Raw genomic sequence first — 15,469 nt, forward strand, 5'->3', positions numbered from 1 at the left:
TGCATTAAATGTTGACATTTAGGTGCATAGTCCCCTATGTAGGAAGCATGAACTGGTAGGATTAGTGCAAACTCTTTATGTGCTTATACCACCAAGTAAATATGTAATTGATGCTTAGAAGTTGCCATTTTGCAGGAATATGCCCTAAATTCTTTGAAATCCCACCAAAGAAAATCAGCAAAGGACACATGTTCTCTGTCCCTCATCCCAAGGCCGCTTTACATGTGTATCCACCGTTTGATCCTATTCCCTTCAAACCTTCTTTAAGCCTCTAAATTTTAACTTGCATTACCTGTTGCTGGCGCTGCTGCTATTCCCTCATTACTATTTCACTGAGAGTTCTGGAGCCTGGTATGAAGTCAAATATAAAGTGACAAGTGAAAACCAAGGGGTTTCAAAGTACAAATTGTATATGATCTTCTTGCCATAACAGAACAGTGTCATTGTCCTGTAAAATTAGAGAATCTACTCTTCTACTCCAGAGAATTAGCAGTATGACTGCTAGTCGACAGCTAATAGGAATTCTGGAGAGATCTGGAAGGTTCCCTGGGAGCAGAAGTAGGGAGTTCCTAGATTTCCCATATACTTTCCTCAACTCATTGTATCATTTATTAAATTGAACAATTATTTACTGGCCATCTCAGGCAAAAAGCAATGAGAAAAGCTCACAGATTTCTCTCTTATGGAGCTCGGATTCTAATTGGGAAGATACTTAACAAACAAATGGCAATGCTATAGAGAGAAGGAAGTCAGCAAAGGAAGACAGGACTGAGCTGAGAGTGGGAATGTTGGGCAGCAAATGGCATTTTGATGGAGTGATCACTCTACAATCAACACATAAAAGACATTTCATAAAAATCTTGAGCCATGCAGACAAGGTATCTCGGAGAAGGACATGCTAGATAGAAGGGACAGTTAATTAAAGGACTTGAAAAAGGCACCTGCCTTATTATATCTACAAAGATATAAATAAAATCACATTCACAGGTTCTGGAGGTTAGCATGTGAACATATCCTTTGTGGGTCCACATTCAATCTGTTACGTGGAGTTCTGAGTAGAGAGTGGCAAGATCTGACTGGTGTTTTAGCGGGTTCATTCTAGTTCCTGTGGGGACAATGGACCATAGGGAGGCAGGACAACTGCACAGTAGAATCCGATAGACCATAGGCCACAAAGTGACAATTCAAGTGAGTGTGTAACCTGTACCTGAACAGGTGAGAAGTGGTTGGATTCTGATCAGATTTTAAAAGTACAGATGACAGAATTACAAAAGACTTTAGGTGAAATGTAAAATAAAAGATAGAGTCAAGGGTGAATCCAAGGTCTTGGATCTAAATATTTGTGAGTTACTTTTTTTTTAAAGATTTTTATTTATTTACTCACGAGAGACACAGAGAGAGAGGCAGAGGCATAGGCATAGGCAGAGTCATAGGTAGAGGGAGAGGCAGGCTCCCCGCAGGGAATCCAACATGGCACTCGATCCCAGGACCCACAACCCGATCCCAGGGTCACAACCCGAGCTGAAGGCAGACGCTCAACCACTGAGTCACCTAGGTGCCCCTATGAGTTACTTTTGATATATATGGTAGAACTGTCTCCTTTTCTATAAAGCTTTTTATATTTGGGGGGTCATGGTCATGTGCTAGCTGTTAGTCCTCATCTATCAGGTCTCAGGATGGAGATCATTTTCCTCTGGCAGCCTTCTCTGACTTCAGTAGTTTAGATCAACATGTCTCTATGCTCTGCACCCTACGTTTATCCCTATTATAACTCTTTAGTAATTTGTTTTAGTTTGCTTTTTCAAACTACCAGAAGTTAGTGACTTGACACAAACAAAAACATGTAGTTAGCTCACAGTTTTACAGGTTGACCACCGCCTTTCTTGACTGTGCTTCTGGTCTGGGCCATGGACTACTGGTCTTGTCTGGACTTGCTCATGCAGCCACAGTTACCTTATGGGTCAGCAGGGACTGGCTGACTCATAATAGCCTCAGGTGAGACGGCTGTGATGACTGGGGTCTCTCTCTATGTGGTCTCTCATCCTCCACAGGCTGGACAAAGCAGTCCAAGGGTTCCAAGAGTGTGAGAGTGAAAGCTGCAACTACATTCAGAACTGGCACAATTTCTCCTCCAGTATTAGTCAAAGCAAGTCCCAAAACCAGTCCAGCATCCAAGGATGAGGAAACAGACCTCCCCTACCTATAGGAGAAGTTACTAAGTATTGCTGTGATTTTTGCAATCTACAGCATCACTTAATACAACTGCTTATTGTTGTGTCTCTCTTCCCTGCTAACTACCCCATAAGCAGGGACACAAGGCTCTCCTGTTTCCTGCTGTATCCTAAAGCAATAGATGCTGAACACATATTTTTTAAAGAAATGAAGGAGTGAAAGGATGAGTGAGAGAATCAGTTGATAGATAAACTAAAATGCAAGTCAGTCTGCACTTCTCAGGATCACTTTTTTTATAATTTTTTTTTTATTTATTTATGATAGTTACACAGAGAGAGAGAAAGAGAGAGAGAGGCAGAGACATAGGCAGAGGGAGAAGCAGGCTCCATGCACCGGGAGCCCGACGTGGGATTCGACCCCGGGTCTCCAGGATCGCGCCCTGGGCCAAAGGCAGGCGCCAAACCGCTGCGCCACCCAGGGATCCCTCAGGATCACTTGATCAGTCTCCATTCTCTTGAATCTGCATCAGAGTCTTCACATACCCAATATCTGCAACCTGCACTTACAGGTAGGGTAAATTATTGCTTCAAATCAAAAATCTGAACTAATGTGGGCATTCACAAGAAATGGCCAAAACAAGCATTATTTATAAATTTTGTTTAAACATGATATATATTTGGGATGCCTAAGTGGCTCAGTAGTTGAGTGTCTGCCTTCAGCCCAGGGTGTGATCCTGGAGACCTGGGATCGAGTCCCACATCGGGATCCCTGGGATGAGCCTGCTTCTCCCTCTGCCTGTGTCTCTGCCTCTCTCTCTCTCTCTCTCTCTGTGTCTCTCATGAATAAATAAATAAAATCTTTTAAAAAAATATGATACATATTCAAAACAACTCTTTAAAGGAATTAGATACTCATTAGCTTTACATTAACCTAGAACAATGATTTGTTTTAGATTGTTTCTGGAATAGTTGTATTCACATATGCAAGTTAACAATACACTTACTTGAGTTGTAGCGGGTGTCATACAGACCCATTTTTCTTTCAGGTTTAGAGTTCAGGTAAATCTCTTCTTTGCATAAGTCACACAGGTCTCCTTTGAAAGGCCTTGTAGAAACAAAAGTTTTTCGAAAGGATTTTTTTGTCTTTCACTGATGTTCATCTTAGAACCTAATGCAAAGGATTCATCAATGGTGATATGCCTTTATTGTTAAACAGTGCTGTTGTCTGGGAAACTCCAAGTGTTTCATAAATGGAATATAGATGTATCTATATATATACATATATAGATAACAATATAGTTGTTACCCTTTTTGCAGTGGAAACATATAAGTGCCTTGGTGATAGAGATAAGAACTGAATTTAAAACCTCAGTGCTCAATTATTTTCACTAATGACTTCATTCCCAAAGGCCCATCCATTTTTCTCTGTTACTCTATGCACCGTGAAGAAATTACACTATTGAAGGAGAGCAGGTTTGGTCACCCCAAAATGTAACCTTGGAGTGAGGATTATTTTGAGTGAAAGGCAATCAAACCCAGGAAAAGCTCTTTACTTCTCTATCAACTGCCTAAATTTACATTGGAAAGGGGCCTGTACCGGGAAGATAGCCATCAGCAGAGACAAGTTTTTATTTTTTTATCTACTAAACATCTTGTATCTTCATAACAGAGCAACTTTTACCTTCCAAACACCTCCTCTGCCTTTCTGTAACGGCCTTCCTTCTCTTTGTAGCCCCAATCCCCTACTCCTTTCTTTAGCTCAGGATGTTATATGCGCCTCAATTGCCGGACTGCCTTTGGGACTCACATTTTTATAAGGTTCCTGTATGTAGGAAATTAAATTTGGTTAATCTGTCTTGGATCAACTGAATTATTCGACCACCCGAAGAACCTAGAGGAGAAAAGGAGAGTTTCTCCTCCCCTAATCTACCTACCTCCTTTACGCTAACTCCTTTTAGACTCTTACATCTTTCAAACCCTCCTTAAGGCGAACTTCTTTCAGCACTGAACCTGAACGTCTTCCAGAGCCTTATTGATCTACATACATCAACATGTTGTTTGTGCTGATTGTCTGTCTGCTGCAGTTAGCCTAATAAGCCTATTGGACTGTTCAGTTCTGTGTTTGGTAGTGCTTGTGTTTTGGACTCAGTACCTCCGAGGTGTGGAAACACAGCAGCAACGTGAGAAGCCATTCAGTGAGAGCAGCTCCTGGAGAACCTTTAGCTCTCCGAAGAATCTACTTTTTCCCAAGACCCAAAACATTCAGGGAAGTAAAGACACAGTGAGGAGCTTTCTAGGAGTCCTATCGATAAATGAAGAGTAAGAGTCCAGGTCTTTGGAAATGGAGGGGAAGGAGAAATAAGGAATAAGAGAAAAGGAAGAAAAGTTGGTACTACATCAAGTGACTAGATTGTTGACTGTTAGGAACTTGCATCTGCTGGGCACTGGATACTGGGAGAGTTAGGGGGTCTCAGTGTTCTAGGAGGGACTCAAGCCTGCAGAAGTCACATGCCGGGGGAGGCAGGGTTGGGCAGGGAAAGCCTCCAAGGAGTCCTGCACTGGGCAACCCAAACAGGCTTAAGAGCCCCATTACATTTAGTCATTGTCTAAGGGTTGCGTGAGGAGGGGGGATGGTGGCAGTGCTAATGGCTGGTGGCTCCCTTCACCCCTCATAGCAGAACCCCAAGGTTTTCCTCGGAAGGAGATCCAAGAGACACACCTTGGCTGCCACAGAACTGGACATAGTTTAAAAATATTGGGAAAAGGGCTGAATGCTGGACTAACCAGAACTCTTGTCACCTCTGTTGGGTGGGTGGCAGCCGGCGGGAAGACTGCAATCGAAAGATAATTTAAAAGAATCCTAATGTATTCAGTCATTCTGTTAATCAGTATAATTTTTTAATCATTTGTGGTTTGCGTGCCCTTTTTGGAGGTTTTACTTGTCATTGTGTTTATGGGAAATTGACAGTTATTAATTGTTTTTAAACTTGAACCAGTCCTTATTAGAATTCAAATATATTTCCCACTACTGGGTCCAATATCTGTGTAATCATTTATCTTACAGTGAATTTTACTGTAAGTGTAATATTTACAAGAAGCAATTTGTCATTCTTGGGTTAAGTATAGAAACTTCGATATTTTCTGGATAAATGTGTCAAAATAACTAAGATTCAAGCAACAGAAGAGAACAGGAAGCTTATGAGATGGCCTTTTATATTAGAGTTGGGAGGTTTGCTATCTGGTTTGACTCCGTTATCGTTACTGTTTTTATAAATATGATTTTCCAATTATTAACCATCATTAGTATTAATGGCATTAATGCTGGTAATCTGTCTCACTAAGGATTTCAAAGTGCTGTATTTTTTTTTTTATATGCTAAATGAGTTCCAGGGCTCCAGCAGTGATTCCCACCCTGATTTGCTACATCCCAAAGTCTCCAAACACAATTAATTTTAATTCATAGATGAAAATGCCATTCAGCACTTTAGGTTACGGAACGGGGTAGCAGACCCTCACAAACGATTTTGGAATATTTCAATTCCCTAAAGACTTAAATCTCTAATCTAATTGGCAACACATCCTCCCTGCCTCACCAGGGATAGCACTCCTTGTCATTTAAACGTTGTCCTGTGTGTGTGTCCTCAGGGCTGGGGAGCCTGGATGAATGCATGCACAAGGCATGAGGAGACAGAGGAGGGACAAGGGTCCAAGGCTGAGGCCCAGAGGGACAAAGGATCTGTCGTGCTTGCGCCCTGTGTCTCCTTCCTGTGACCTGCTCTTCAGTTCTTTCTCCCGCTGCAGTCACATCTCTCCACATTTCCCACTCATCCTTCTATCCTGTGCTCTGAAAAATCAATTGACTTCTCCCCAGCTGGTTGTCTCTCTCAGGCTGCCCTGCCTCTGGACCCGGGTTCGCTCCACCTGGCGCACACCCGCAGCTTGGCCAGCTCCCCTTGCTGGTCCAACAGCGCCCACTCTACCTTCAAGAGTCACATCAAGCATCACCTCATTTGTAAAGGCCTTCTTCATTACTGCAAATGTGCTTTGCCTTGCCTTCTTCCCTCTCCACCCTTTTCTTTGGACAGATGTCCAACATTAGAATCAGTCTGTTTCCACGCTTGCTCCCATCATCTCCAATAAAAATGAGAGCAAGGACCATCTATTTTGAGGTAGGCAGCCTGTGGCCCTTGCCAACAAAACGCTCGATGGGTGTGTGGCGCATGGATGAATGGATGAATGAGCCCGTGTCCCTTGCCCCAGTGCACCAGGGGCGGGCACCTGCACGTCACTCTCCGAGTGCCCGCTGCAGGCTCTCTCACGTACTGGCAGATCCGGGTGCACCCAAGCGCAGGTAGAGCAGCACCCTTGGTAGGATCTCACCCCCACACACTGTCTGGCATATACAGATGAGCTTTCTCTCCACCTTCGCTGAAATCTGGCTTTTCCTTGGCATTGCTGGTCTTCAGCTAGTTACTAGAAGAAAGTTTCTCTGATAGAATAATTAAAATAACTATGAATTCATGTGTTGCTCTAAGTGTAAACTTGTTAATGTGTTAGTGCTGCCAGTAGTGTGTGCAATTGAAAAAGAGAATGGGAAGCCAGTAAAACATAGAAATAAACGTCTAATGGTGGCATTTCAGGAAATAGGAGAGGACAGATGGGAAGATATTTCTGGACCAGGAGCTTCTGGATGCCCTTCACTTTGTACCACACAAGCCATTTCCTATTCCTGTGCAGAAGGTTGGATCTGCTTGCTACAACACTCTCTAGCTCTCCTGAGAATAGTACTTCTATTTCTGTCTTTTATAAAAAGGTAGAGGCACCGGTCCTTCTGGTTGTCAGGGACCAGGAAGGAGCCTTCTTCATACAATGGCGAGAAAGAGCCAGGAACAGACAAAGAAGTCATCTTTTTTTCCTTCTTCTACAGCCAATAGACACTGTAGTAACACCTCCCAATTCAGAGAGAGACAACCAAGTGCAACGGAAACAGATTTAAAATAATTGAACAATAGCTTACACCGATTAGGTATGTACCCAGGTGCTATCCTCAGCCCTTTCTTTTATGCCTTACAGAAACCATAGAATAAAAGGCATTTTTTTAAAAAGATTTTATTTATTTATTTATTTGAGATAGAGAGAGAGAGAAAACACAAGAAGGGGGAGGGGCAAAGGAAAGAGCAGATTCCCTGCCAGGGGGCTCAATTCCAGAACCTCAGGATCATGACCTGAGCTGAAGGCAGACACTTAACGGACTGAGCCACCCAGACACCCCCATAAAAGGTATTTTTTATCTCCACTTTACACACAAGTAACTCGCCCATGGACACAAAGTTGATAATTGTCTGAGTCAGCATTCGTGCCTAGAAAGTTGTGACTCAAATCCTAAACACACTCTCTGGAAGGTACCCCCTGGTATGAGGAAGGGGACACCTAATCAAGCTTCCACCTCAACATACAACGGAACACGACTCCACTGTTATTATAATCCCATATACGCAAGACATTTATGTGATAATTATTTCCTTTTATTTCATGAAGGCACAGAGGATATTACAATTTACGAATCCAATTTTTATTCTAAACAACTGGTATTAGAGAATATAGGTGCTTTGTCATTATTTCTGATATCTTTGATACAAATATTTTTGAAATATCTAAAATATGTACAGGACACTTCCAAAATTTGAAGGGAGGTATTTTAAAGGCTATTATATGGTCCCTGACTCCAGTTTACAATCTGAAAAGTAAGATTAAGACCTCAATAACATTCCAACGCCAATCTGTGTGCAAGCTGTGCCCAAATTGATATCAGGAACCTGAGAACTCACCCATCCACTCAGAGAGCAATCAGGCCATTGGATGTCAGAGACATAAAATAACTGTTGTCTTCACCCTTTTACTTTCAAGCAATTGTTTCCTAAACACTGTTGTAGTCTCTAAATCTTCACCCTTCAGAAACTCCAGATCTTCACTAAATCTCGTGAAACTGTGTGTTGGCATTTTCCTTGAGATTTCTTTGGAAGTATCACTTCTGTCCATCAAGGCAGAGTTCCTGTAAGTATAGTATGTTTAAATCCTTGCTCTTTCCTGACAGCATTTGGGTTCCCAACAGCAGCAAAAAATCTGACTGGTCTCTCTCCTACTCTCTGCAAATACCCCACACATGTGTATGTGGAGAGTTTTAATGTCATTTGTTGAAATATATTTAACCAATGTCATTTGGTTCACACCAAGTTAATAATGGCTTCCCCAAGGCTATGATCAATTCAGTCAACCAGCTGGTTTGACTGATTTTTCCTTTGAATTGACCTAATTGCCTGCCTGTTTGGGCATCTGCAGACACCTTTACACAAAGAGAAGGCAGGCTTCACGTTAACTTGCTAAATGAGGGTTATTCTTGCCTTCTGAGATCTGCCACGGACTTACTGAGTGACCGTTGGCAAGAGTCACAATCCTATTCCACTCCCTCTTTCTCATTTTTAAGATGAGAATAAGGATGTACAAAGCTCTGATGATGCAAATGGAAAAGCACATAATCCTCGTGCGTTTAAAGACACATCTGTATTGTACAGAAAGAAGGATTTCTTCTATTCTGAAATGCCAGCAAAAGACAACACGAAGGGGGTTGTGTTGTGGGGGGTGGGGGTAGAAACCCAATTAACAATCTAAGGAGATTAAAAACAACAAGAACAACAACACAATTCCCTTTCAGTTGTACATTTGGGTCCTTTCGGGGAATTCCTCACTAATAAATACTCAGCTGTTTTCTTTCTGCACTGCGGGACATACCACCTCCTCTTTGGAAGTTCGCAGGGATCTCACTCTTTTTCAAGATAAATCCTCTACTGAACAAACTGTCCACGTTCCTTCCCTGACACACACCGTCCGCCCATCAACTCAAAGCCCTGATCTCATTCAAAACTCCTGCTCATAGGAGATTTCCAGATTGCCCCTCCAACCCCCCCAGCACCCACCAACCCCTAAAATCCTGATGGCCAAACAGAAAGCCTTGGGACACGTCCACCTAAAAATCGGGGCAGCCAGAGCATCAGCCAGCTCGGGTGCATTTTTCCCTGTGATTAAGCGGTTCTTAATGACAACGGTGCTTATCTTACAACTGTGACATGAAGAGGGAGCTGTAGCTCTTCGGAGGCCGGGCTGTGCAGGAGCCGCGCAGCCCCCTCTCCCTCTCCCTCTCCCTCTCCCTCTCCCTCCTCTCCCTCTCCCTCTCCCTCTCCTCCTGCGCTGCCCCTCATTCATTCACTCTTCCATCTTCTTGCCATCGTGCCAGCTCAATTTAAATGTATCTGCTCCGTATCTGTTCAAGGGGAGATAATCCATGCAAATCAGAAGCAGTGGCTTTTCCATGCTTGGTTCACAGAGAGGACTCAGCTTTGGGGAGGTCACTCGTTCACAGCCGCTCCTCCCATTATATTTTTCCCCTTATTGCAGAACTGCAATGTGTACACAGTGACTGAAAGGACTCAATTTACTGCAGCTGCTGCCTGGCTTTGCTTGCAACTTTTTTTTTTTCTTTCTTTCTCTCTCTCTCTTTTTTTTTTTTTTTTTTTTTTTTTTATAAAGGAACTTACCTCCATCTGTCTTTTCAAGGTAGGAAGTCTGATTCTTCTAAAGACGTGTGTAATGCCTCCACTGTCGCTCATTATCCAATGTCACTTGAATGCTGTAATATTGTCGCTGGCATCAGGCACAAGCGCTGGGATTCCAGGTGCCTCACGCTTTTGTTACTTAACCGAAAGAGGTACAATTGTTTAAGTGTCGGGTATTGTGATGTTGATTTTCCCTGCAGCCAGCTTCAGTTTTTCCAATGTCAGGAAGGCTGTAGCGTCCACTCTCTAATCTAGAGGTGCAATCCTCCATCAAGTTTTCCCTAGTAAAAAAGAATAAGAATAACAATAATCTCTCAGTATGTTTTAACTTCTGCATCCTGGCCGAGCAGGTAGTCGAGTGTAAAATTCGATCGTAATTTTTGCTTTTTTTTTTTTTTTTTTTTTTTTAACCCCGGCACCTACCTGCAGCGTTTTCTGTGAAAAAGAACTAACTGTCGAAGTGTTTCTAACAACAGCAAGAAAAGGATAGATTTTACTTCATTCTGCTGCAAAGCAAGAAGCTGAAGGCCTTATTGCTAACAGGCCTGTCAAATAGATTTATTCTTCACGATTTACAAATTGTTACTAAGCTATGCAGAAGTATTATAATTAGTCAGGATTCAGTTACTGTGATTGTACATGCGCTTATTTATTGTTTTGAGATTGAAATTAGATTATAAAAAAGTTGAATGTTGCAAGGCTAACAGAAAAGCTTATGCTTGCATTAACATTGTTGGGTGTCATTTTTTTTTAAGGCTGATTTCAATAGCCAAATGGTTACGTTTAGATGAAACATGCACGTAAGAGGCTAACAGATTTGACGATATACATGCTGATTTATGAAGTCAGTTTCTGGGCTGACGTGACTTCGTATGTGTTTCCTTGAAGTTACTTGTAATAATATTTTAATCATTCCTTAGTCATTTCAATTTTAAGACCTACTAAATGCCATAAAATTCTAAACTCAAAAATCTCTTTTTGATTAGTACAAATATAATTATAACATTCCAGTTGCAATTTAGTTTTCAATAAATGTAATATGTCTTTGAAAGCACCCCCTATTAATATAATTCTTCATGTATTACCTTATTTTTCTAAGAAGGCTTGACATGTAGCTATGACAAGACTGTTTAATCTCTTGTTATAGTAGAGAATTGAACACAAACAGTAAACAAAGTTGACAGTCCTGAAAAGAAGAAAAAATGATCCTCTGGTATACTGAATAGTTCTGATGACATAAATCTTAGATTTCATCTTCCAGGTAGATACTTGTAGTTAGTGGAGTTCAAGGGGAAGAATTTATTATCCACATAAAATATCTCAGTGCCAAAAATGTGCAGTTCTTTTTCTTTTTGATACAGACTCTTCTACTGAAAAAAAAATGCACTCTGATTTTTGAGTACAGTACAAGGCATGAAGCCCTGTCATTGTTAGCATAAAGAAGACATCTACACAAGTATTACTGTGCAGAGGGCAATCTTTCTGTCTCTGGCATTTGTTAGGTTACTGTACATAGAATTTAACAGATGAATATGTTCTGCTTCGTGGCATTTTAGTGATCCTATTGGTATGCAGGCTACTCTGCTAGGATAGCAACAGAAAAAAAAAGGATATATGTTTTATAGCAGTGGGTAATAAAAGCCTTACGCGGGGAGAGAAGAAGAATTTGACTTATTTTTTTATGCAGTAATTAGAATTTCTTTAAAACTCTTTGAAATACCGAGTGGTCAAGTAAACTGAGGCTTCTCCAAGGAGGTCTAATTGAATGTATCTATTCGAATCATGGAGTTGCCCAGAAATATCTTCTTCCCAGACACTGTCACTGGAGGATTCCATTCACATCTTCAGTATTACAGGGAAAGAAATGGAATCGTCACTAAAGGTAGAGGGCGATTGTTTCATATTTAAAATGAGTTTGAAGGGAGCACCCGACGCAAGAAAACCTGAACAGATGGAAAGGTGTGTGAGATTGCCTGGTTGTGTGAACTTGAGACTAGTGTGAAACCAAAGGATGCCCCTTCAGAACAAAGGAACGCCATGCAACACTCTGTCAGCAGTCAAGCTGAGCAGAGATATAAGAAGTGGCCAGGGAGAGCTTTGGGGAAGAGAGAAAATGCAAACAACTAGGCATTCTCTTTTCAACCAGATTGCCAGCATGTGATAGGTATGATGGCATTCCCCCACGGAATCTCAACCCATCATTTCACAGCTATTTCAGAATCACATATTTTATAGACTTTCACATTTGTTTGTAAACCTCCTAGGAAACTCTCCAAAGACCTAATAACTTGTATGCCTTAAATTAGGTTTTACTGTGCATCCTAAATAAAAAGGTCACAGCCTTTCACTCCCATGGGTTTCTTTTGCTTCGTCTGTAAACTTGCCATTCTCCTAGTAACTCATTCCAGCAACTGTTCAAGATAAGTTGCATTTTATTCCATTTTAGTGTGCCTTGCAGCAGAATCTATACAACTGGTAAAACTTGTAGCTGTATATAATACCATGTTGTTATTCCCACCTGGCTCTTTTCTGCTGGTTTTACTGAGTGCAGTTAAAAAGATAAATTATCATCTTAAAGGGATGCTATGGAGGGTATTAATAAGTTCTCTGCAACTTCGGGAGTGCTCAGTGGTGCCAGAGAAACTTGCATCCCTGCTTGAGGGAAAATGATGTGCTTCATCAGCAGACATTCAATGCCTGTATCATCTGCAGCCACTCAGGATTCCTCAAGAAGGACCGTGTCTTGCCACACGTACTGTCTAAATCCTGAAACACTGCTGCGTGCGGGTTGACCATCAAATTAAGTGGACACTCAGCAGATACTAATTGCTTTGTGTGTATTAATTTAATCCATGCGACGTGGTGAGGTCCTTGGGACCATCATCTTCATATCACAGATCAACACAGTGAGGTATATAGGGAGCGATTTAGCCAAGGCCACACAGTTGTGATAGAATTGGATTTGAACCCATTTATTCTGATATTGGCTCCAAAATATCACACAGCAATGCCTCCCCGGCTAATCAGCTCCGATAACCGATTACAATAAGGATGCCCCCCCACCAACAGCTAAAACCTTTCTATTTACCCATGTGTAGTCTTCATTCCAATATCTGATTCCCATGTTTCAACTCTCACCAGAGCCCTTTACTTCTATCTGTACAACCATTAGAGCAGAGGTTTGTTGTTTTAAGTTGTTCCATTTAATGTGTGCCAAGAACATTACAGAACATTTGTCTTTTACCTCAAGGAGTTAAGAACTAAATCAGATCTGTAATCGACTGACTTGTCTACTGATAGCTTTTGAAGCATGCGCCCCCCCCCACACACACACACCTTTATTTTTTATTTTATTTTATTTTTTTCCTGTCTAAAGAACAAGATTGACATCTCTTTATACGTTTGGAATTTTTCAGTGGTGTAAAGTGTTTGGTAATGATGGAAATTAACCTGAGGCTTTATCTAACTACCTCGCCTTGCAACTCCATTGACGTCCTGGTCACAATTAAAATTTTCATGCCAACAACTGTCGCCATCAGAAAAAAATATGTGTTCTTCTGTCTTGTCTTATCACCCTTCAGAATCTCCTGGGGAGTGAAAAGGAAGCCCTTTTCCTTGCCTTTCTTTCTGCTGGGTGCATCTGAACGAACATTTCCCCCAGTTGAAATACACCCACATATTAGAAAAGCAGGTAAAGAAAACAAATGGAGTGAAAATACATCTTTAAATGGTCGGCCTCTGAAACACTGAAATTGTTATCCGTCCTTATGTTGGAAGGTGTTATCTCCTCAAGGAGAAATGAGCAAGGACGGGTCCATACAGGGAAGCATCTGTGGCTTTACTTCTGTCTGTTTATTTGGGATAGCTTGAACTGCCTCTCAGTGTTTTTCTACGCAATGTGGGAAGATGAACTATTATACATGTAACTCATAGGAATCTGATTCAGAGACTGTGTTCATTTGACCTCTGAATATCCAGTATGTAATGTAAACAAAAATCTGACCAGCACAACACATAATCAAGAAGCAGAAATGTGGGGAACATGGGGTCAGTAGCAATTGAGCAAGCTACACATTTCTCGAGTAAGGAATGAAAAACAATTTTGATGCCTTTCAGTGATACCAGCATTCTTTTTAGATCTTGTTTGAAGTATCAGGCAGATGGGCTGCCCTATATATCCAGAACCCCTATCTGCTGGCAGGCAGAAAGCCTGAGAACCTATCTTTAAAGTTATTTTAATATATCAGTGTTGCCCGGATTAGCTAAGTTAGACATCGACCATTGGTACAGGAAAGGTTGGGAATTAATTTAAATTTGAGCTTACCCTTCCATCATCTCTTGCTGAGTGAGTTCCTTGGCCTGTGAGACATTCCTTTCAGATTTGATTTCTCCATTACTTGGTTGATATTCCTACTTTGAAAGAAAAAGAGGGTGCGGGAGGAGAACAGGGTATGGTGGTTATGAGCTGTGTGTTGATATAAACAGTCAGAGAAGTTAAAACTGACCTAAAACCATTTGAAGACTGTGTCCCTTGTTGCTAAATTCTTTGGCTGTATGATTGGATTTCCTATCTAAAAAGATGTCAATTTCCTGAAATTAAAAGTAAAATCAAAAGATTTTTTTTCTCACTGTGGAAAGCTTGTGAGATGTGCAAAAAAAAAAAAAAAAAAAAAAAAAAATTCGGATAAATTAATTCTCAAATGTCTTGGCACCGACCAGACAGTTATCAACATGTCCGAGCTCAAAAAACAAAACTTCACTGGCTAATAAGATCTAAAGTTAGAAAACAAAGCCAACACTTGAAAAAAGCCTTACGCCAGGATTGGAGAGTCAGTTTGTTTCCAGCTCTTGTTATAGATGTTATTTTCCTATCAATCCTCCCAGAAATATTAATGAAGTGCCCTTCCCACAGCCACTGAGACCTCTTCCCTGTCTGTTCAGAGCACCTACAGTTTCCATTACAGAAGCCAGACTGTGTCCCTTTCTCCTATTTCCCTGGTTGTCTTATGGGTCATAGTCTTGTATCCCAAACAGCTTGTAAACTACATAAGGGTAAAAATCATACTTATTCTGCATCCTACACAGAACTCAGCTCAGTGTGAAGGCCAGAGATCAGTCTTGATTAATATTTGAATGATTGATTGAATTTTTTTCAAAATCCAGTTAAGCTTAGGTCGTAGGGATATTTTAAAATTTGTTTCAAGGGCAAAGTGAGGAACATCTATCCATTCAAAACACTTCTCAAGACCTAGCTAGATTCCAGACACGGGGTCCGTGCTCTGATAGCATAGGAAAGTTTACAATTGCTCAATTTTAAAAAATAGCAACAGGAAAAGAGATTATTCCAATAGATAGAATTATATACATCAGTATAGAGCACATATGTGTCATATATATCACATGTAGATGTTTTATATACATATAGATCTGACTGCTCAGTTGGCACTTAAGAGTACAGGCAACTGATAAGAGAACAAAGTAGAAGGTGAGAGAAGGAGGAGAATGAAAAAGATAAAGGGAAATAAGGCAGAGGATGGTGGGGGAGTGGGGAAGAGAGACACGTCTCGAGGGATGAGGAGGGAAGGGTTTAGAAGATTTTAAAGAACTCAGACCTTGGCATTTCTTATGAACCACAGTTTACAGCTTTTTAACTCCTATCATTAAATCTCCATACACTGTAAGTGGAAT

The 15,469-nt window shown here is 41.1% G+C and overlaps 1 protein-coding gene and 1 long non-coding RNA gene across 32 annotated transcripts in view; one reads left to right on the forward strand and one right to left on the reverse strand.

The window, feature by feature from the left end:
• Nucleotides 1-7,784: 7,784 nt before the first annotated feature.
• On the reverse strand, nucleotides 7,785-10,476 carry LOC140637833 (uncharacterized). The gene is made up of 3 exons (XR_012034888.1): nucleotides 10,205-10,476; nucleotides 9,764-10,062; nucleotides 7,785-8,223 (listed from the first exon to the last, which is right to left on the reverse strand). It is a non-coding gene; the product is annotated as an uncharacterized lncRNA (long non-coding RNA).
• ADGRL2 (adhesion G protein-coupled receptor L2) overlaps nucleotides 9,461-15,469 on the forward strand; it is a 619,854-nt gene continuing 613,845 nt past the window's right edge. For 9 of the 31 annotated variants that reach the window (XM_072834201.1, XM_072834210.1, XM_072834204.1 and 6 more), the window contains exon 1: nucleotides 9,464-9,782. The gene's annotated coding sequence lies outside the window, so the exon portion shown is untranslated. Of the gene's footprint in view, nucleotides 9,783-15,469 lie in introns of all 31 variants that reach the window. The other 22 variants (XM_072834231.1, XM_072834225.1, XM_072834226.1 and 19 more) reach the window with 9 other exon arrangements.

This window comes from Canis lupus, chromosome 8 (assembly GCF_048164855.1).
Source record: "Canis lupus baileyi chromosome 8, mCanLup2.hap1, whole genome shotgun sequence".
NCBI classification, from domain to species: Eukaryota; Metazoa; Chordata; class Mammalia; order Carnivora; family Canidae; genus Canis; species Canis lupus.